The sequence below is a fragment of the Anser brachyrhynchus genome (genome assembly GCF_964034855.1).
Source record: "Anser brachyrhynchus genome assembly, chromosome: 25".
NCBI classification, from domain to species: Eukaryota; Metazoa; Chordata; class Aves; order Anseriformes; family Anatidae; genus Anser; species Anser brachyrhynchus.
Window position 1 is genome coordinate 2078153 of NC_137718.1, and position 23454 is coordinate 2101606.

General features: G+C 44.0%; 1 protein-coding gene across 6 annotated transcripts in view; it reads right to left on the reverse strand.

The window, feature by feature from the left end:
• Nucleotides 1-23454, reverse strand: part of LOC308182633 (uncharacterized protein) — a 172799-nt gene that overhangs the window by 24207 nt on the left and 125138 nt on the right. For 3 of the 6 annotated variants that reach the window (XR_013941948.1, XR_013941951.1, XR_013941952.1), the window contains exon 1: nucleotides 7043-7746. The gene's annotated coding sequence lies outside the window, so the exon portion shown is untranslated. Of the gene's footprint in view, nucleotides 1-7042 lie in introns of those variants that run through there. The other 3 variants (XR_013941947.1, XR_013941949.1, XR_013941950.1) reach the window with 3 other exon arrangements.

Here is a 23454-nt window from a genome sequence, read left to right on the forward strand (position 1 = left end):
GAAAACTTGCTATTTGAGGAATTTCCTGTTGAACTTCAGCTTTTCACTCACAGAAATCAATGTGACATCTTGGCTTAGCTTTATTCTTTTGTTTTTACTTTTTAAAAAGTAATAATAAATTGCACTGATGAGGCACAGGTTTGGTTTCAGAGCTACTAAAAAACCTTCTTGGACACTGAGAAACTCAGAGCACTGGCATTACTTGGGGCTTGAATTCCTGGAGTTTCCAGGCTCCTATCCCTGCCTAAACTGTGGATTACTCACAGGAAACAAGATTATCTTTCTTTCCAGCCCTGCTTCATTTTTATCACTTAATCAAAGTGAAACAATCCCTAAAAATAGTTAAATAGGGGAAGTTCTGACGGAACAAGCCTTGGTAAGAAGTGTCCTGATGGGCTGAACGCACCTCCTAGCAAAGCTGCTCAGAAGGGCAATGAGCCATACCTTCAAGGAGGGGACCCTTGGTCAGAGTCAGCTGAATTCCCCAAGGACAGCCCAGACAAGGAGTTAGCAGCCAAGGTGAGATGAGAGCCCCAAAATCCCTGCTCATTTCACTGATGGACTTGCTCTATCTCCGTTTTGTACAGAGAAAACAAGCGGCCACGCTGCTTTCTGTCAGGCACACAGCATTTGCCATGGAGACAGTAGGAAATTTAAACTATTCTGAGAAATGTCTAACAAGCTTTCAAGTAATCATTCATTTACATATGGCTCTAAATGTTAATAGAAGTTGGACTTCTTGGGGTGTTTTTCCTTTCTTGTTGTTCCCTGCCCGTCACCACTCCTTCATGGCTGCCTCTAACTGTACATCTCCCATCGCTCAAAGCTGTTTTAAAAGTGTCTTTTCTAAAGTTCAGCATAAATGGTTTAAAAATAAAACCCTGCTGTATGTGCATCTAAATCATAATCCCACTCCTTCAGATGCCTGAAGGATGCCTTTCCCTCCACATGGATACTGTTGCTGAAAGGTCTGGAAAGCTGTGATTTCTGCTCCAGCAGTCGCTGTACTTGCCATGGAGATCAGAAAAACATCCATGTAAAGGGCTAATTATCTTGCCACTGTTTGAGGAAACCTGCTCCTCCTCAGATGGAAACACATCTGCCACAAAATAAAATAGTTTTGTGGGAAAGTCACTGGGAGGGGACTCAGGGACCTAGGTTCAGTTGCTGGCCACAAGATTTCTGCACCATTTGGGAGCAGTCACTTCATTTCTCCCTTGCTCTTTTTAATTAGTAAAGTTAGGCTCTGAATCCCACTTCTCTCAGCCCTTTCTTTGTCCCCCGTCTTTGAGAAATGGCCATTTCAAAAGACAGAGATTTTAAGTTGGCTAATTTTAGAAAATGGATGGGCACCATGTCCAGAGGGCGAGGAAGGAAACCCAGGGAAAATTGCCTGCTGAGATCAAGGGTGGGGTAGGGCCTTGGGAGTGGAAAATTAAGAATTAAAACAAGAGGGAAACTTGAGCAAAGAGACAAGCAGGAGCCCAGGGCAGTGCAGAGGGAGCAGCACCAAGGTCTCGGTGCAGCTCCATCAGATCTCGGTGCGATCACCGCTCTGTCCCAGCCGCCTCCCAACAGCCCTGCGTTCAGCACTTACTTTCCCATGGGTGTTTGCTGACTCTCCTTCAACTCCTGGGAACAATTAACCTTTATGCAAATATAATTAGCTACAATTAGAAACAAGTAGTATAACAAAGGTGAGGCAGGGGCAGCCAAGGCAGAAGGCCGTTCTCCCCTGGGGATTTGCTCCCTGTCAGGGGAAGGATTGTTTATCATGGTAGGGAACAGCAAAGAAACCCTCAGAACAAAGCAAAAAAAGAGACTTTTTAAAGCTTTTGCTTGGCATCTTTGTGACTTACTGTGTGCCTGTGTAACAGCCAGGCTAGTCCTTAAGCTTTCAAAGGCAGGAGTGTGTTTGCTCATTTGCTCGCTGCACTGCTCATTAATGACTTACGGTGGCAGAGGGAAGGAGCAAGCAGGTTGCCTGCAGCCGACCCGTTAACCTTGATTTTAATTAGCTTTGGCAAGATAACAAACAGAGCTGTGGAGTGTTGAGCAATCCGCAGCAGTGGTGCTGGAGAGCACAGCTCCCTGGGATCAGGGGAACAAGCAGGACTCAGCTGATGAGCCTTCAAGCACATCTTTCACAGGAGACTCCTTTCTTCCAACGGGTAACACTGGGAATAGGCTGTTCAATCGCCTTCTGTGTCATTTGGGGAAGAACAATATTGTACACCGCATCTCAGCATCTCTGGCTGAGCACTCCTCTCCTTATCTCTTCTGCCATGGCCTTAATCAAGTATTTCCAGCACTTGCTGTTAGCATTTACATCACAGAGTGTTACACAAATCATACTGCCTGCTCTCACTTATAAATGCTCAATAAGGAATTAATACGGATGCTATAGACATGGCTTTACCATCCCCTTGTCTCTGTAGGTGCACGACTAGGAGTTTTTCCATACAGGTAGCAGGAGCCCCCTTACCCAGGAGGGACAGACAAGGATACATTGAGTACAACTGTGACATTCCAGACCAACATTTTGTTCTGATTTGCACTGAGAAGAAAACATCTCTAAATGCTTTGTTCTCTCATCTGTAGAGCACCCATCTACCAGGCTCTTAGACTGCTAAGGGATGTGGCAGGTGAACCAGCCCGACAACGCCAAGCCATCCTCCCCAAATGCCATGATTTCCTCAGATTACATTTCACCTGTAAGAGGAGTCCTCCAGAGCATTTCCATTCCATGCTATGATCACAGTATCACAGATTTCTAGGTTGGAAGAGACCTCAAGATCATCGAGTCCAACCTCCGACCTAACACTAAGTACTCCACTAAACCATATCGCTAAGCTCTACATCTAAACGTCTTTTAAAGACCTCCAGGGATGGTGACTCCACCACCTCCCTGGGCAGCCCGTTCCAACGCCTAACAACCCTTTCGGTAAAGAAGTACTTCCTAACATCCAACCTAAAACTCCCCCGTCGCAACTTTCGCCCATTCCCCCTCGTCCTGTCACCAGGCACGTGGGAGAATAGACCAACCCCCACCTCTCTACAGCCTCCTTTAAGGTAACTGTAGAGAGCGATAAGGTCGCCCCTGAGCCTCCTCTTCTCCAGGCTGAACAAGCCCAGCTCCCTCAGCCGCTCCTTGTAAGACTTGTTCTCCAGACCCCTCACCAGCTTGGTCGCCCTTCTCTGGACTCGCTCGAGCACCTCCATGTCCTTCTTGTAGCGAGGGGCCCAAAACTGAACACAGTACTCAAGGTGCGGCCTCACCAGAGCCGAGTACAGGGGCACAATCACTTCCCTAGACCTGCTGGCCACACTGCTTCTTATGCAGGCCAGGATGCCGTTGGCCTTCTTGGCCACCTGAGCACACTGCTGGCTCATATTCAGCCGACTATCCACCAATACTCCCAGGTCCTTCTCGGCCAGGCAGCTTTCCAGCCACTCATCTCCCAGCCTGTAGCTCTGCTTGGGGTTGTTGCAGCCCAGGTGCAGGACCCGGCACTTGGCCTTGTTGAACTTCATGCAGTTGACCTCAGCCCATCGCTCCAGCCTATCCAGATCCTCCTGCAGAGCCTTCCTGCCCTCGAGCAGATCGACACACGCACTTAGCTTGGTGTCATCTGCAAACTTACTGAGGGTGCACTGGACGCCCTCATCCAGATCATCGATAAAGATATTAAAGAGGACCGGCCCCAGTACCGAGCCCTGGGGGACACCACTAGTGACCGGCCTCCAACCAGATTTGACTCCATTCACCACAACTCTCTGGGCCCGGCTATCCAGCCAGTTTCTAACCCAGCGAAGCTTACACCAGTCCAAGCCCCGAGCAGCCAGTTTCTTGAGGAGAATGTTGTGGGGAACGGTGTCAAAAGCCTTACTGAGGTCAAGGTAAACCACATCCACAGCCTTTCCCTCATCCACCAAGCGCGTCACTTGGTCATAAAAGGAGATCAGGTTTGTCAAGCAGGACCTGCCTTTCATAAACCCATGCTGACTGGGCCTGATTGCCTGCTTGCCCTGCAAGTACCGCGTGATGACCCTCAAGATAATCTGCTCCATGAGCTTTCCTGGCACTGAGGTCAAACTGACAGGCCTATAGTTCCCCGGGTCTGCCCTCCGGCCCTTCTTATAGATGGGCGTCACATTGGCTAGCCGCCAGTCAACTAGGACCTCCCCCGATAGCCAGGACTGCCGATAAATGATGGAAAGATTCTTTTAAATGATGGAAAGATGTATTGAACCACTTACTAGAAGATTTAAAAAAAATCTTAAAATATCTTCAAACCACCTTTTTACATTCCTTTACAAATGATATTTTAATACAAACTTGATTTCAGGATATTTAGCCCAGATTTTCAAAGGAGCTGCAGAGAAGCAAACACAGAATATTAATGAAATCTGAGTCTCTCAAACACCAAGGTGCCTTTAGAAACCAATCCTGAGCTAGTAAAATCCTCTAAAGTTTCTTGTTTTGATGCAACATAATGAAAGCAGGACTTGCTTTTCTGATTCATGTGCAGTGGAGCTGTATCCTGTAGTTTCATCAGAAGAGAGTAAGCAAACACTGAGCCTAAGTAGGACCACTTGAGTCTGATCTAAAGTTAGTAAGAAGTGAATTGTTTTGGTGTTAGCATGAAGTGATTCAGAATAAACTTGCATGGAGGTTTGCAACAAAACTTGTTTTTTTGTGCCTTGCTGTTCTGAGATGGGAAATAAAATTTAGAATACAGGCAGACCTTGGAAAAATAAAGGACTTTGGCATAAAGGCTCATCTAATGTGATCTAAGCCTCAAGAACCCCAAAGGAACGGAGAAGTATTACCCCTCACAAATCATCTGATACATGGTGCTTAACCCATGCCCTCCTGCCTCCCCTGGGAGAGCTCCTCAGATCCGAGCTGGAGCTGTGTAATTCGAGGATTTGTGGACTGGGATGGGCTTTATCCAGAGAATATGTCCAGCTGTAGGAGCTACAGCAGCTTTTGGAAGTTTTCTGATACCTAACCGGAGAGCTCGAGATAAATAGAGCGAAGCATCCCCATTGTTCCAGATGTAAAGGCAGGCAGAGATTGATTCTGAGCTGTTTCTATAGATGGTGCCATCAGCAGCCTGACATTCCCCTGGCAAGAGGGAAAGAGAGCACAACAGCTTGGCTACTTCTGCTCCCAGCTGCAACCAGAGACGTGTAATGCCACAAACCTGCTCAGGCTCCGCAGGAAGGACCGAGCCCCTGGCAATCCCTAGGGGAACAGGGCTGCTCTGATGTCCAGGGAGGGTTTGCCTTCCCTCAAAAGGGCAACCATGAGCAGTGCAGTGATTCCACAAGGCTTTCAGGAGATCAAACACACAATTACTCTCTTCCAGAGGGAAAAACAACAAAAAAAACAAAAAACTGCATAAATCCTCTTGGATCAACATCCTAATTTTCACAAATTATAGTCAGCTGGTTTCCAGTGCCTTCATCAAATGGGAGAAGGCTTGGCAGCCTACAGACCTGCTGCTGGGGTTTGTCTGGCAAAATGCTTTTGAGCTTCATAACGAAATTGGTTCTTTTCTGCTTCCCCTGCCCTCCTGTCGATCGCTAGCTGCAGCAGCGCTCCCTCAGCCCCCAGCTGGAAGCAGCATTTGCACACGTGCGGGCAAGCTCTGCTCTAGGAGCTGTGGCTTGGTCAAAGGAGCTCGTTTTCTGTGTGCTCTCATGCCCTCACTCATGCCTCTCAAAGACTAGTAATCCTCTCGGGCTCAAACACATCATCGATCCCTTTTCCGTTCTTTGCTGAAAACTTTAATCCTTGAAGATAAGAGCCTTGCAGATTCATCTACAGAATTTTTCTTTATTTTATCTTTGGCTTTGCTGCATGAAAATTTAAGAGCAAAACTCTATGAAGTGGGATGGTGCAAGCACCTATTGCACTGCTGGCAGCTGCAAAATTACAAATATAGTTGCTCCAAAATGCTTGCAGAATAAGCTTCTTTCCATTTTGGCATAAAGTTTTCTTTGCTTTTTAAAAAAATAAAAGATACATTTTCCTTTTTTTTTTTTGGTGAATATAAGTTCCAGGTTTTCATCAGCTCTAGACACCAGGAGATGCATGGCCCTGCTAATGTTCTTAGATGTCTTTGGCTGGTTGATAACAGAATTGCCCTCTGTTTATTACCTCCTCATTATGTGTGTTTGTACAGCACCTTGCACAATGAAGCCTTAATCCCCAGCTCATGCCCCCAGGTTCCGGTGCAATAATAAAAACAACAGGAAATGAATTTGCTGAGCTTATTTCAGAAAATAAGTGTTACTCAGTAAATACAAAGCTATAGACTCCAATCTGTTCTGAGATGATTTTCCTTGAAATTACACTTAATGTTCTCTACAGCTGTTTTTTATTAAACACGGGAAGGTAAACCAAACCCCATTTATGTATGCAAATGCCAAAAAACAGTTTTTAAACAAATTACTAGAGAAGCCTTTTTGGCAGTGTACAAAGTAACCAGTGGGCTATGCATCTGGTGCGTAGATTATTGGTTTGGTTAGAACAGAGCATGAGTAATGTTTTAATTTCCATATCATCATCCAGAGAAAAAATATATTTAAAGTTGTGTTTGACAATGCAGGTCCACTCATGGAACTGGCTTTCTGAATTTTAACCCTCTCTGGAGAATTCATTCTTTTATTGCTTTGAACTGCTAAGTAACAAGATACTGCAAAGTAAATACATCCAATTATGCTCCTCAATAAAATAAAATTAGCTTGTACCTCTGATAAGTTTTTTCACACGTCTAGTGCTTCTTAAATCAGATCTCAAAGCCCCTTAGAAATCAAAAGCAAGATCTGGATTACACGCACAAATGGGGCTCTGTTATCCGAATATCTCTGCCGTTTAGTCAGGTGGAAACAACTCTGTGCCTATGAAAATTCTGCAGAGACTTAAACCCATTTGATATCATCTCAGCTTATTCAAACAAACTCAAGGTAAATTAGCATCAAATGCAATTTCAAACAACATCAAATGCTGCCAGACAGATACTCTACAAACCTTGTTGCCCCTTAGAAAATTTCCTTGCTCCACACTTCGCCAGCAGCACCCTGCTAAAGGCAACAGCCTTTAAAGGCTTTAAAGGCTGCAGCGGGGCGGTTTATGTAGCCTTGCCTGTGCTGCTACAGGTGACTTCAGCTGGTGTGGCTTCATCTGATTAAACTGAGGTCACCTGAGCTCAGCTGCTGATTTCTTCTGAATTGGGTTGGGGGGCTGGCAAATACCGCTTTGCCTGCAAATATGAGGTGCTTAACCTCTGACATAGCCGGTGCTGGGCACGTGCGGAGGGAACGTGCTTGCAGGGTCTCTCTGAAGGGGTCTGACTGTTGTCTTGCTTTGCAAAACAACATAAGCCAAGTTTAAGCCAACGCCAGTGCTGTCCACAAGTTGAGCTCACTTAATATTTTCTGTTTAATTAAAACAGCGTGGCTACCACACGATGGCAAATTCCCGCATCTCACAGCATCCTGGGAAGCGGATTCAGGGGATGAAACTCTCTTTGGGACAGGGAGACAGTACATGAATGTATGGGAGAGCTTAAACGGGTGCCCAGGTTTGTGGGAGCTCCTTGCCAGAAGTGAGCTGCACCCAGAATTGTGACCCTTTCTTAGCAGATGTGAACAGGGAGAGGGTGCCTTGTCTGGGACACCTCCAGCAGTCAGGGGCAAAAGCAGAGCCAGGACCCCCTCAGCCTCCCTCATCCCACCCCACATTCCTCCTGGCCATGTTTCTGCTGACTTAGCTGAAACAATCATTGCTGACCAATGCATCGCCTTTGACTCTGTGGCAATTTTATCCAAAAGAAACAAAAAAATACATATTGATCCCAAAAGTGGCAAAATACTGCAGGCCTTAACAGCAAGCATGGGATAATAAGAAAGATTATGGCAAAGTCCTTAAGGGATCGTGTTGAAGATTATTTCTCTGAACCAATTAGGCACATGAATTAATTTCCTGAGTGGATAATGTTTTATTAGAAAACAGCTTTTGTAGAGACTCTGGAGTTTGCGTTCCTTGTGATTTTTTGGTCAAATTTGTTGTGGATGCTGCCCTCACACCAGGGAGAAGATTTGCTTAGTCAGGCTCTTTTTCTGGAGTAGCTCTTCAGTGATTTTGCTAGAAATAGACAAAATCTAGGTTATACAAAAAGGAGGATTCACTGCTAAAATTTAACACCTGACTCCTAACACAGGAACGATCTGGTAGTTGTATTTCAGTTCTTAGGTGCTTTGCGAAGATACTGCAAAGATACGCAGAGCACTAGGAGCAATGCTAATGCCCCTGCTTCTTGCATCCTCGCTGATGCTCACCCAAGGTTTGGGGAGCACGTTCACACTGGACACGACCTTCAGCTCCCCGTCCTCAAGAAAACCTGGCCACAGGAACCTCAGGCTGATGGCGAACTCACCCTGGAGGATGAAGGTGCAGGTATTTAAAGGTATTTGTGCACTTGACAGAAATACTGTGTGGACTTGCACTTAGAGCAATAAAATCAGGAAAATCCTGCCCCAGACTCAGCCTCTGTTGTTTGTCTCTGCTTGTCTTAACACACCTTTCAATAGCAGTGGAGAAAAAAAGGGGAAAACATGCTACACGTAGGTAACGCAGGGACCAATGACAAGTGCACCCAGAATTTATAGGGCTGCCCTCCCTACAGATTTCTGTGATGCTGGCTCCTCTCTGGAAATACGCAGCTGAACAGCCCACGGCTGAACTCAGCACGCCCTTCCTCCCTCAGAGGAATCAGTACAGTCAGGAGAATAAAAAGGACAAAAGAAAAAATGTGACGTGAGCGTGTATTATGATCCGGAGGAACTGGAGTCCCTGTTAGCCTGTCTGTCAGCACCTTCATCCAGAAGCCATCCAGAAAGAAAGAAATGCCTTATCTGGGGAATCTAGGCCAATCCTTCTGGCTCCTCGTCAAGACTCTCTTTCAAGTGCGCTCCTTGGCTCCCTGTGCTGCTGGCTGCAAGCCAGAGATTTCTAGACCTAATCCACAGCTCGAAGCCTCATTTCCTCTGCTGCTAAACATAGAAACTGTCCACGGTTCTTCAAGGGACGGTAATGGGAGCTTCAAGTGCTCTGTCTCTGTCTTTTCATAAGAGTAAACTTCCCTGTGTCCTTCAGATCCATGGGATCCTACGTTCCAAGCCCATTTTTGATCCTAGTCTTGGGAGAAATTCGCTTTTTAAAGGCCTGAGCTTTCACCTAGGTCAAATCAGCAGGACGAGCAATCTGCAGACAGCGGGAGGTATATGAAGACAAGCGGAGGTTCCTGTGAGCCACGTAAGAAGTATCGGGAGCCAGCAGCAGCAGCATACTAAAGAGCTGCCATGCCTTATTCCTTAGACTATAAACGTTTGTCTAAGCAGGCTGTACACTATCTCCTGTAAACGCTGGGTGAACTGAGACTGTTAATCAGCCTAATTTGTTTGCTTGATTTTCTTCTTTTCCTCTACCTTACACCTCAAGGATACAATTAACCTTTGCTTATAGTCACAGGTAGGCCCTTTCCAAGAGGATCTGAACTATTACACGATTCCCCGAAAAGCTATTAGCTACTAAACTCTGTATTAAGAGCCTCGGGCAGAGCTCATGAAAGAATAGGAAAGATACCTCCTTGTTTAGAGGAGGCTGGGTCCCTAAGACCATATATAGGAGTAGTGGGGGACAATTACAATTTAGTTTATGGGATGGTATTTAGCCAAAATGACCTTTTAGAGTCATTTCTATGAATGACTCGTCTCCTGCAGTGCCTTTCTGGGAAGCTCTGTCCCCAGTGGGGATGCGCTCCTCGCCAGGCTGATCTGTTACAGATGAACAAGCACTCCGTCAAACAGCTTGAGCTGAACTGTGAACTCCGATTGGAAAGCGACCAATAAAAAGAACAGAGAAAAATGTTCTTCTGAGTTTAGCGTAACCGCTGTTTTTCTGTAAATCGCGCTAAATGAGGAACTGATAATAAGACTTTGCAGCCTTAATGAAATTACAAGTGATCTATACATGCGTCTCCAAGCATAACAGCCGAGGTCTTCTCCAAAGCAGGGTGAGAAGGTGACTTTGCATATTTGCAGACCACAAGTTTATTTTTATGAGATGGTTAGTAGGGGTCAGCAGCGCACATGCAGACTATAATAACAACAGGAGTGATAGGAAGAGTTACTTTTGTTTTGGAGGAGAATGTCTGGATGAACGTGCCCATATATCCACTGTTGTTTCCTGCATGCTAATCTCTGTATGCAAGCAGGGACAGATGTATGTTGCTCATCAGCTCAATAAAACTTTTCCATTCTGCTAACTTTCCATAAGCCCATTACATAGGCAGAGGCATTATTTCTGCAATTGATTTGTATCTGCAACAGTATAAAAGACATGCTCTTAGTGAAAAGAGATGAGAGGACGAATCCAGCATTTGATGTACTGGCTAGAGTAGTTCTCCAGCTTTGTTGTCTTGGCTGTGAGACACAACCAGGAGTGTTTATGTGAGTGGGCTTAGGAGCAAAATCTTCCAAGTTAGCAGCGCTCAGGGAGCAGCCTGACCCACCTGCTGCAGCAGTGGGGTTCCTGAGATGTACAGGAGTTGGATTTTACCCAAAAGGTCACCAACTTCTCCCTCCAAAATTTATTCCTGGATTCAATCTGTTACTGTAAAATCCCCATGAGGCCTGTATTTACAAAGAAGTCAATCTTACCTAGCCGGAGTCTGATAATAATTTATTATTAGATTATATTAATAGTTTTATGAAGGAAATGTTTTATAGAAACACCAAAATGCTCAAAGACTTTCAGTAACACCAGCTGTTGGAGCTGTAAATGTTGTGAACAGAGTCCATCCGATCGTATTAAGGGTTCCCAGTCACCCAGCAAGATAGAGATGGTATGTGAATAAGATGAAATGAACTGTGATGTGCCCTCATAAATACATGGCTATAAGATGCCTTTTTTTTTGTTTTAATGCAAATGTGTTTGGTGGCAGGCACACTGGGACAGATGCCTGCTTGAACCTTTGGACCTTGGACACAGGGAACCCTCTGTTTCTGCATTCATCAGTTATTTTTCAGTAGTGCTCTGTGCTGCCTGAACTGCAAGATTATTAAGCCTTGGCAATGTTGTTCAGTTTGCTGAATTGGCCTGGTTTCCTGAAAAACTGAACCAGATCACAGGAGCAGAAGTGATACCCGTAATAAAAAACCACCCCCGTTCTGTAGCAAGATCTAGGAACCAAATTCCCCGGCCAAAGCTTTCTTTACGGTGCTGCTTTTAATTTTGATCCCTGAGAATGCTGAAGCCTGCAAACGAGGAACGAGAGGGACCAGGAGCTGGTGCACACGGAGGCTGGGCGCTGGGTGGCCGCTTCTCCTGGCAGCTCCTCGCCTTGGCTGCGAGCAGCGGAGCTGGAGCAGCCGCGGTGCATATGCATGCTACTTTTAAAGGCTCCGCAAAAAATATGGCCCTTGTTTATTGTTGTAGTTATAATGGCTTGTCATTTAGATGGGCCTGTTTAAAATTTATACCCACTTAATATCGTTTTTATTATGCAGTTAATCACAAGGAAGAATAAAAAGGGAGAGGGCCTGAATGCCTCTATTTCATTTGCTTAATAGAGCACTTCAAGTGGGAGGAGCAAAAGAGAGTTAGCTAATAATTTATTTTAGTAGTATGGGCTATATTTAAGGGTTTCCGATGGTGCCACCAAATAATGCTACTCTAAAAGGCTTTAAAGTTTCCATTACTAAACATGAAAGGAAACAGGACTCTTCAAGATAAAATTAATCCCTCTGGGAAGGAAATATAGCTCATCTCAAGTGTTGAAGGACTTTTCTTCCTAGGAAAGTGATTTTCCTGCTCATCCAGGTCATCCTTGTGACCAGTGGTTTCCTCTCCCTCTGCTCTGCTCCCACTCTCTGACACCAGTTTCACACCCTGGGTAATGCTTTTGCTTTTACATTCATTGCCCTTCCATTTGTTGCCACTTAACCCAGGTCTACATCAAATGGCTGTAACATAAACGGAGAACAGTTAATGTTTGAAGCATGGCCCTATCACTGCCCTAGAGCCTCAGCATCGCTGGTCCTCACTCACTCAGCCTCATACAAACTGACACGAAGAGCAAGGGCTCCACACCATTTTTTTTCTCCTGGCTTGTAAATTTGACTGCAACCCACCACAACATCCTCCCTTCCTCCCGAGGGGTTTTTCTTCTTTCCCTTGTCTCCATGCTCCAGGGAATTTCTGTGTTGGCTCTGTACATTGCTCCCTGTAGGGCAGGAAAGGTACATGGCTGCGGGCCATTTGTGAAGAAATATCACTGCTCTCCTTAGAGGCACCATTTACCAGGGAACCGTATTAAAGGCACTGATCCCAGCACGGCAGGGAACCTGGGTTTTCCGGCTGAATGGATCCCAAGCTGTGGTCCCCAGAAGCTACACCAAGCACTCAAATTCAGATCACTTCTACTGCACTGTCCAGTAACATTTTGGCACCAAGACTCTGAGGTGGTCTGTGTGACCTGGTAAAGGTCGGTAGTAGCTTTTGGTCCCCAAAACTTAGTTGACTACTTCAGGTTATTCCTTAGTACAACAACTGGATGACAACTTTGGCAACAAGTTGAAGACATCTTTGAGAGATTTTTAGCACTGATGGACGATAAAGAGAGATAAAGAGGTGCAATATCGGATGTCTCTTCTGAGCTTTAGGGTAAAGCAAGAGGGGGAAGGACCCTTTGATGTCTGGGATCTTTGTCCCTTCTAAGCAGCTTTACTTTCATCTTTGTATTTTATCTCTTTTCTTTAATGAGATTGTCCAAAGTCTTTGAAACTTACACAGTTCTTTTGCTGCTCTCCCTGGGATTTGGGAAGGTTTTACAGGAACAGATTAAAAATATCTTTCGATGAAATACAGTTTGTCTAGCGAGACCCCTGATCCCTGGCGCACGATCTGTGCCTGAAAAGAAAGGAGACCTCGAGATTTGCCAGCCAGACCTGCCCCACATGCACAGCCTGGCACCCTCCCTGCTCCCCCCAGAGCCAGCAGGTAGAGATGTGCCCATTCCCTTGGCTCCTGGGCCCAGTGCTCAGGGCGTGTTGTGCACAGAAATGAGAATGGGGATTACAGGCGCAGAATCTGTGATACTTCTTTCACTACGCATCGCTTCTGCATCAGCCTCTATCCAGTCTTAACTTGGAAATGAGAAGAGCAGGATAACCTGCTGGGAACAACTACAATTCAAAATTTCAAAATTTCAAAATTTCTCCATTGCCTGGTCATGTGCAAATTTTCCCTCCTTGCTTTTCCGTTTTTCCTTACTCAGTGCTGTGTCCTGTCATGAAACAGACTGTTTGTTTCCTAGGCACCCTTAGCCAAGTAAGAAAGAGTTCATCCAGAATCCACCCAGAAAAAAATAAAATCAAACAAAAGCCAGCAAAAACTTAGAATACCTGGCTACTTTTGTTTAATGCTGATTTGAAGCTGAATAGTACTGGTGAAATGCTTCACCTATTTCCAAGAAATTCCGCCTGAATTTTCGCTTTAATTACCCACCATCTGAATCACAGTTGGAAAGAGTGTGGGAGGTGCTGCTAGGAAGCCTCCTGGCATTGCAGCCAGCTTCTGCAGTGTGGGAAGAACGCATTTGTTAGCAAACTTCTTCCTGTAGATGTCCAACAGCCCTCCTCTGCCTGAGCTCACCCTCTCAGCTCAGGCCACGGGTCTTTTGGGGCCGCACTGATCACACCGTGGGACGAGCAGGCTAGGTTATATCATGGGCTTAGCTTGGTCACTGATCCATCTGCCGCTATGACAGCACTAGAAGAAGTCACTCGAACATTTAAACGGTGGTTTGGGCACTGTGAGGATCTTGGGTGGGGATGGGGACGCAGATTCTCGAGGGTGACTCAAGCTGGGAGGAAAATTATTCACGAACGTGTGAAAGATTTTGTTTCACTGAATCTGCCTACTTGCTGTTGTCAGTTAGAAAAATTCAGAGGTACAAGCAGAAACACTCTTCCTGGAGATACCTAAATGCATCATGCTCACAATGAAGGGTGTATTAGAGGTGCCATGTATTCGCCTTGCTTTTACTCACAGATAATGTCTGCCAGTAATTCTGTTTCATGCTATGAAGCTTGTAGCTCTGATTATTCCCTGTAGACCAGCTCTATATAACCACTTGGAGTTTCAGTCTTCAAAACACTAAAACAAACTGAGGCCGTTATGCTTCATTCCTCAGCTTTTCCACTGGAAATGACAGCTTTTCTCCCACCTTGTTACTGTGCAGACCCCTGCCATCACCCAAAGGTCTTCTAGGGCTTCTCCTGACACCTTTACTGCATCTATATGCAATGTTTTATGCCATATGATTCTGATCTGACATGATATCCCTGTAATTATATATAGCTGTTGGTTGTCCTTTTAAAAAATGGCTGTGATCTTCATTTAATTTCTTTCCCCTTGTCTTCTAAATAAAGTAAAATCATGAGACCATAGCATCTGCTTTTGCATGTTTCACTCCAACAAGACAATGCTGAAATTAAAGCATTAAAGGCAGGAGGATTTATTTTGACCTCATCTTCTCCTTAGGGGGAACTGAAGAAAACAATACTGACTGGGAACTTCATCCCTCACCTCATGCCGCTGTTCACTGCATCCTTTCCTAGCAGGGTGGAAGGTTTCTTCAAAAGTTTTCTCAGGGATTAGCATCAACTACCTGCATAAAAGCAGTGAGTGAATAAGCTGTGACAGGAACAGAGTCATGTCCCACTATGCTGTCCTCTACCTAGACTGCAAATATTTGGCAGAAGAGCCAGGCTATTTTTAATTGTCTTCAGAGCATCCAGCAGCATGGAAATAAACTCCAAGAATGAGAAAGCATCAGCTTGACTTTCCTGGGTAGCGGGAAATAAGTCACGACGCGGTTTTACTCTTACACCTGTGATAAACATGGCAATATTTTTTATAATCTTCTTTATTTCAGTGAGGAGCTCTGCACAAGTGTCAATAAAAATAAATATATATATATAAATCATGGAACTAATGTCTTTGAGCAGATGTGCATGGTAGGAAAGAAGGAAGAATCTGGGACAGAAAGTAAAGAGGCAACAAACACTTAAAGCACTTGGCTTTCTAATAGCATTTCTGGATTCCTAGCACATGGCTTTGCCCTTCTCATTTTAATTTGGTTCTGTGCCTAAATTTTTAATGCTGATATGGCCTTCCAAGCACTACACTGAATTCCACACACAACAGCCCCATGCTAAAGTGATATGTAACCCAGATCTGAGTTCAGACAGATGTACCCCAAGATCTTAATTTCATCGAAGCAGTAAATGGTGATTTTGAAAATAACATTTCTGTGCCCCATTTAGCACCAGCAACGCAGGAAAATCACTTCTAGAGTGTTCTTTTGTATCTGCAGATCTAACTATAGGTCTATAGATGTATGGTTTGTAACTCTAAACTTTGAGTCTCCATTTAAAAATACAGTCACATCCTCCATCCTGCAGATTTTTCTAGTTACAAAATTAATGGTCCTCCCTTTGAGAACTTCTAGGATTTGTTTTCTTACTTTTTAATGATGCTGCGAGTGTGGGACTGGTCAAGTGTCTTCACTCCTTGCTGACCCAGAACTTCCACCTACGAGGAAAACGTTATTGGTATCTACAGCTGGGAGGGGGGGCAAGGAAACCCACTGGAGTATTGCTTGTGCACCCAGAATGCCCTAAAGTACAATCTTAACACCGAAACTGTCAGGTAGAAAGGTGGAAGACTCTCCGTGAATTGCCGGTGTTTCCATTAAAAAAAAAAAAAATCTATTTATTTATTTATTTATTTTGCAGAGGACTGGACTTAATGGTGTAGAAGGCCCCTTCTGGCTCTCTGTTGTGTGCCAAGGAAGTATGTGACACGGAGAAAGGATCTATAAATTAGATTCTCCAAATTTTCCATAATGTGCTGCTGGTTCCTATTTATTGTACAAGTACAAGTACTGGATTTCTCTTCAGAATGCAAACCAGTTTGGAAGGAAAATACTGTAATAATTTGCACTTCATTCATTCTCATCCTCTGCTTTTTGTATCAGACACCTTTTTAATGAGAATTCTGTGATAATGAAATTTTGCTTGGGGAAAATTGATTTTGCTATTAAAAAGTTACTCTAAAGTAACTAGGATTTGAAACAGTAATAGGTGTGAAAGACCAAAGGAGAAAATAAAATGTATTTGAACATAATCATATTATGATTTTCTATTAGAACTTAAATTATGTGTTGAATACAGCAGCTTTGAAAGAAGTACTTCCCAATCCTCACCCTGAAAAGCACCGGTGTCTCGGAGCATGGTATTTAATGAACTACCTTAGCGGCGAGGAACTTCTGTACTCATAAGCTGACACCTAAAATCTAGGACACAACATCTTCCCGGTATTAATTTAAAATGAATGCTAATAAAACTCTAGAGGACACAAATCACGTCTGGGAAGAGCCACATACGCCTGAGGGCAAACAGGGCTCGTGCTGCAGTTCCTGAAACCCACTCGGTCCAAAGGTGAGGTGGAAGGCCAGGCTGTGCACAGCACCCGGGGTGCACGGGCTCACAGGGAGGGAAGTGGGAATTAGGCAGACTCACACAGGGCCATGCAGGAGCCAGAAATTGATTTGTTTTGGTTTGGTTTCAGAAATTCCCCTCCCTTGCTTTGGAGGTTGTTTCTTGGTCAGCTCATGGGAGCAACCACTGCATTGTCTGTGATGTAGCTGGAGGAGTGTAAATGCCATGAGACCGACATTGCCTATTCCTTTTTTTTTTTCTTTTTAAAAAAGAAAGATTCATGGACTGACTATTTGCTTGCCTCACCCCATTAACTCCCTAACTGCCCAGCAAACCAGGAAGAGAATAACATCACTTACTCTTGCTGATGTTAACAGGAAAAATGTATTGTTGGCAAATAATAAATACTTCACATTTACGAGTTTGTTTTTGCACATAGATTAATGGGTTGTGGGTGGAAATTATGCATTTATAATGCACCTTTCACCAAGGACATCAAAATGTTTTAAGGGAATGGATCTTTAGTGACCCCACTGGGGTGTGCTAAGAAGGAAAGGGATGTCCTTTTCTTGCTAAATGCTTTATTTGGATGAGTGGGTTTTTTGTTTCTTTTTTTTTTTCTTTTTTTTTCTGCTGTTCAGATTCCATTTAGCAAGCTGAAGAGATATAAGAAGTGCAAAGCCACTACCTTTAAAATCCTTGCCATTTGGTGCAAGAGTGGGTCCTTAGCTCTTCTGCTCCCACCCTCAAATGGAAGGTGCAGCTCAGCCAGCATCTTAATTCGGAACAGCAGTAGGCTTCTGAAGCACATGCCCCGATTGTCACAGAGGGCATAACCTGGGCTCCTTTCAGAGGAAACGGAACAGGAAAACGGGCTCGGGGCACTCCCATAATGTATTAACCTTTCCCAGGCTGGCAACGATCAGCTAGGAGAGGGTCCCTGGGTCCTTACACACCGGGTGTCCATAATCAGGCAGTTTCCTGCTGCCTACTGCCTCTGAAGGACAGTCAACTGAATCTTCCCCACGTACACCCTAAATACAGCCGCCACGAAAAGAAAACCCTCCCTAACTATGGTCACAATAAATACAGTCACATATTTCAGCTCCCCCCCAAGTCAGCCTGGTCATTTTGATTTAGTCTTTCTGAGGTTTATTCGTCCATCCCACACACAAGTACATACGTTGGTTCTGGAAATCGATGCTTTAAACTGGAAAGATGTCATTTATCTAGACAGCATTGCGGCGTATTCCTTGTAAAGATTCCAATAGATTTGTAAGCTCCAGAGTTTATTGGTATAGATGGCCACATAACTGAAGTATTATCTTAGCAGAAACTGCTTCAGGTACATAGATGGATTTTTGCGCAATGAAATTGTATGATCAATCATAGGATTCAGCTGCAGAAAGCAAAGCCTTGTTGATGTATCTCTGCCATTAGAAAGACGTTTTAAACAGTTGCTTTCTATCTTGACTGTCATGAGTCTGGAAATCCTGATGCAAGCGCTTTCCTAGTCCAGCCAGATGACGGCTGATGAAGACTTACTCTGATGAGGACACCATTTTCTGAGGTGGGGTAGGGCTCCCTATGCAAACGTGCACGACACAGAAAAGTTTATTTTCTGCTAGAAAGAGTTATTCAGGCAGCTGTCCCTTGTGGGTAAGAGAGTTAGGCCCAGAAATTGGTTCAAAGGAAATAAAGTGCTTATGTATGAGTTCGTTCATTGTGTTTCAGCTACCCGGTAGGTGCTGGTGCTCAGCACTCAGTTCCAGCTTTGGGAGCAGTAAGATGACAGAGGTCATAACAACCCACTCCGACTCGTGGGATGACAGCACGTCCTTATCTGCTTGCAGAGGGTGGGCTTGGTCCCACTACTCTTAACCTTGTTATCTTTCCATCTCTTGTAGATGTCAATCTGAACAGCCCCGGTAAGGCAGAATCTCACAAGAAACCATACTTTGAGTCAGAGAAATATGAAAGGTGTCAGGACTCAGTGACACTTCCTCAGGCCAGAATTTCCACACAAAACATAAAGACCTGTGAAACAAGGGGGACATGGTGGATTTTGGTAATGCAGCACCTACCTGAAAACTCAATAATAAAAAAAATGGTAAAAAGAGATTCGTTTTGATGACATGTGCATAATAGTCAGAATAGGGGTAATCTAAAAGAGAATACCCTGTCCTCTAGTGCTAATATCCCAGGAGATTAAAAAAAAAAATAAAAAAAAATAAAAAAACTGCTCATCCTTTTAAGTGGCTGGCACCTGATTTTTATAGGGCCAGAGCCCATAAAAGTTCTCCCAGGGATGAGGCAGACATACTTAAATCAATCAAACAGAACATTTCCTCATCCCTTTCCCTGACCCTATAGGAGTACCTTTATGGTCTAATATATTTTTGACTAGGCTGACTTTTATAAAAGTGCTCTGGCATAAGTGGTTATAAATGTGTATCATCTGCTCTTTATAATACATTAGATCATTAAAATAATTGTCTTAATTTGATTGTTAAAGTGATTAATAGGGCAAGTGTTAAAGGAAATTAATACTCCAAATTGAAGCATAACTGCAGCGGAAAAATAACTCCACTGACTTGATGTGGTAACAAGGTAGAGACTTGTGTTTAATGAACCTTGGGAAGTTATACATATAATGGCAGGTGGAAGACAGCATGAAGACTGTTCCTCTGCGAAATGTGCCTGGGATGGCTCTGTGACCTGACCCCAGAGCCCTCTGTGCAGCCCAAACCCTTGCCCAAGCATGACCAGGCCAGGGGCTCTGAGGAAATCAGCCAGTGTGATATTAAGGATAAAGAGACGTAGATTAAATTTAGCAAGTCTTTTTACACTGTCCCCTGCAGCACTTGTATCTTGAAGCTAGGGAAGGATGAGTCCCATGTACAGGCTATTATGTGGGTCAAAAGTGTCCTGGCTCACCAAGCTCAGAGGATAAAGTAGAATGACTGATGTCTGGGAATCCATATTAAGGCCCACGTCGTCCAACACTTCCACCAGAGACCTGGATGATGGCACAGAACATATATCCACAGCAAAGATGAGGATGATGCAAGACCAGGGGGAATGACACAAGAAGAGGGATGTGGCTGACGTGACGAATGGCAGAACATCAGTCCGAAGGGACTATCCTAAAGCATCACTCCTCAACAAACCGGAGGCTGCAGCAGGTTGTTTATAAAACTTTTACTAATTACAGAAGATTTCCATGCTTCATCTATCACCTTTCTTTTACACAGGATCTACTATTGCTTTCAAGTGTCATATCCAATGCAAGAGCCTATATTGCAATTAAGAAATACACAATGTCCCAGGCATCTGCTAATAGACTGCATTTAATTCTTGCCTCTCATTTCTGGCTTTTAGACCACCTTTGGATGGGAAAGAAAGAAAGTAAAATAGAGTCAACTTGAAAAGCAATTCTTTCCTAGCAAAGCAGCCTCTTCTTTTAATTCAAGATCTAACGTATTCTCTCAGTAAATTCTGTTCCTTTTCACAGGCTAAGAATAGCGGTGACTTTACACTCAGCATGCTATTTGATCCATGTAAAATGATGAAATATTAAACGTATACTCTTTAAAAATTCCCCCCAGATAACCGGTTGCCAATCAGTTTCTTCAGCAAACCCATGACAGCGACAGAGACGAGTTCCTCGCAGAAACCATTCTTTCACATATGTTGGAATTTGGAAGGATGCCACAGCCTCTTGCATTGAGTAACTGAGTTATACAGTGTGTATTGTAATATCCAGCCATATATAGTAACACCGAAGAATGTCAAACAGCCATTTATTACTGAGATAATAGAAATCAGGGCTGTTTTCTCCCTGTGTGTGATACTCATTTACTGCTCTCTCCTCCACTGTCATTACACTCACACCTCCCTTTCCAGCTAAGCAATCATTCATATTAAGGCTTATTATGCGCTATCTCGATTTGGAAATAGTTTATATTCAAGCTTAGAAATTAAGGGATCTATTCAGCCATTGATGTAACGGGCCTTGGAAAAGTCTCTTTAAAAGGCGAAAGCAAAACTGCAGCATGGAGGGAACTGTAGCAAAGGAAGAGGCTGCATTTCCTGGCTTAAAATGAAGAGAGGAGAATCACCATTCCCTAAAAGAGCCTGTGCAGGCTGGTGCGATGCCCACCTGCTAGGGAACAGAGCTCAGCCATGCGGAGCAGGGAGCCCAGCGGCTCTGGGGGCAGCTTTAGGCAGCAGCTGGCTGCTAGGGATGGTGCTGGCCCAGAGAGGGGTCAGCGCGCAGCAGGATCCTGGGCTTTGCAGAGACGGGTATGTGACAGCAAAGGAAAGACCTGATGGGTTAGATGACACTCTTGTCTGCCCCACTCTGCTAACTGCTTTGTCCAGAAGGACAGAGAAGTAGTTTTCTGTGCCACCGACTGACGGCTGGGGGAATTTCTCCTGGCAAAGCTCAGTTCCCGTGCCCTGAGCTGCGAAGGAGGGAGCAGCGGCATCGCTAACGCTGATGGCCAGATAACAAAACCACCCGAGTCTGCCAGCTCTGAGAGATTCACGTGTGAAAATAAATAGTTCTTTGACTCTGGGTGAAATTGGCCATTTTCTTTTTGCCTTTTTCAAACCCTTAAAAGACAGGGCTTTCCCCCTTGGCGATGCTGTGAATTCCTACTGAAAAGTCACTTCACATTTTTTGCAGCAGAACCGACTTTTACACGGCAGTAGCGGTTTTGCACTCATGTGAACTCCAGCATTTGTGTCTGTGGGGAGAAAAGTCATTGCTGGAATGAAAATCGTTTCACATTTTCTGTCTTCAAAGAGATTTTTTTTTTCTTCTCCCTTACCTGTTCTGCTGCTCTGATAGCGCTTCCCACATTCATCATTTGTGCAATCTAGAAATTGTTGTTCTGTTCATTCCAGCACTGGTAGATCAGAGGGGGAGAAGAGGAAGGCTTAATACCTGTTCTTGCTTAATTTTCAGGAGCTATGGAAATGAACAGACAAATGCTTGTGATTGAAGGACCATTGAATATTACCATAAGCAGTAAATTCTTAGGAAAGTGGGCATGAATACTGATCACATTGCAGCTGCAAGAGGTAAAGTTTCTGGAATAGAAATGAAAGGCTGGAGTTTTATGCAGTTTGCTTTCAATTCCATTTACAGTTATTTCTTGTTTTTATATCCTGTTTTATTGAAATCCATTTTTTAGTTTAATGTTTTTGACTTGAGGATAGGTTTTTGCCTTGAGAGCATGAATGAAATGCCACACTGTAAAGTGCCAGTTAAAATTATCAATGCAAATACTGCAGCGATGGTTTTATGAGTCCCTTGGCATTTTTTTCCCTAAGTGTTTCTGGGTTAAGAGTATTTATTTTGCTTAGTTCAAACAGAAACTCATGCCTCATAATTTGATTAGCGTGTCAAAAGGTAGTTACTGTTTTTGCACCTGTCTCGGTGCTCTTCTGCTGTTTACTTGCTCCTTGGATATTCTTTCATTACATATTCTCAAGGAATTTTGTGATGGATTAATCAGTCTTAGAGATTAAAATGTTTTGCTTGACCCCGGATAAGATGAATGTAGGCAAATGCAGCACGTATTTCTTCAAGGCACGCAGACCGTGATGCTTACTGGGTTTACCTGCCGTGAAAGTAAGTTTTACCTTTAGCTGAGGAAGTTTTAAATGTCTCTTCCATTCTCTGTCTGCTGAACCTGCCAGTGATGGGCACATAGAGCTGTTGTGCAGGGGGTGAAGAATGGGGGGAATAATAATAATAATAATAATAACAACAACAACAACAACAACAACAACAACATAAAAAACCCTAAGGATTTTAGGCTAGGTCCTCCAAAGCCATTGAGCAGACCTCACAACATAATGGTGAGATCCAGCACTGGAAACCTCCAGCGTTGTTTGCCACAAACCTTCCTGGAGCTTGATGGGGACTACATGCTTCAGGCATCACAGAGAAGCCTGCAGAGGATTCGGAAGGATTTCCCTGCTTTTGTTTCAAGGAAGGGGCTCCCTTGTTGTACAGGGGACGGGAAGAAGTGGCAGAAAGGGCCCTAGAATGGGGTTAAGATCTGTGATAACAAACTGAAAGGTACACCTATAACAACTGGAAGAAGTCAGGAGAGATTTCTTGAAAAGAACTGAAAAATCTTAAGATCAATAGACCATTTACTTCAGAATGCATCTTTGCATGTTTCAGATATAATTCCCTGTGGCTTATGATATGGCTGCAGTGCTTCATTACTATTCTACTCCAAATAGATTTAATAGAGTGCAGAAAGTACACTTTTCTTGTAAACCATCTTGCTATCTAAGGATTAAGAGGGCAGAACAAAAGGGGCACGGAAATAAACATTGGATTAATTTAATATTTTGAGAAATTGCTCTGTACGGGTAAGTCTTAACAGTGTGTACCAGGGTTTTGCAGCCCTTGGCAAATGGAGCAGAAAATGTTACACAGCTCATAGCCTACAAACACTCGTGAACCCTAAAGCAGTTGAGGATTTTATAACTCAGCTTGGACAAGCCCATCTGAACAAGTATATTGGATTCTATAGGGGGAAAAAAATAAAAATGAGAGTTAGAGAAAAGCAGCAAACCATGGGCAAGAATGAAAGATGGCAAAAAGACAGAGAATGGGTCTTTTTGCTATTTATTCTTGTAAGGTCCCAGCTAGACATCTAGATCCCCTTGCTGTAAGCTTCATGCACACACAGGCAGAGGATGAGTGAGGTCAGGATTACAGCGTTCACAGGACCTCTCCCCAGTTACTCAGACCAGTACCTGGCTGGAACGTGCACTGGAAGAAAGAGGGCAGTGCGGGGCGGCGGTGGCAGGAAAGGGGACCAGAAAACAGCACTGAACTCTTCA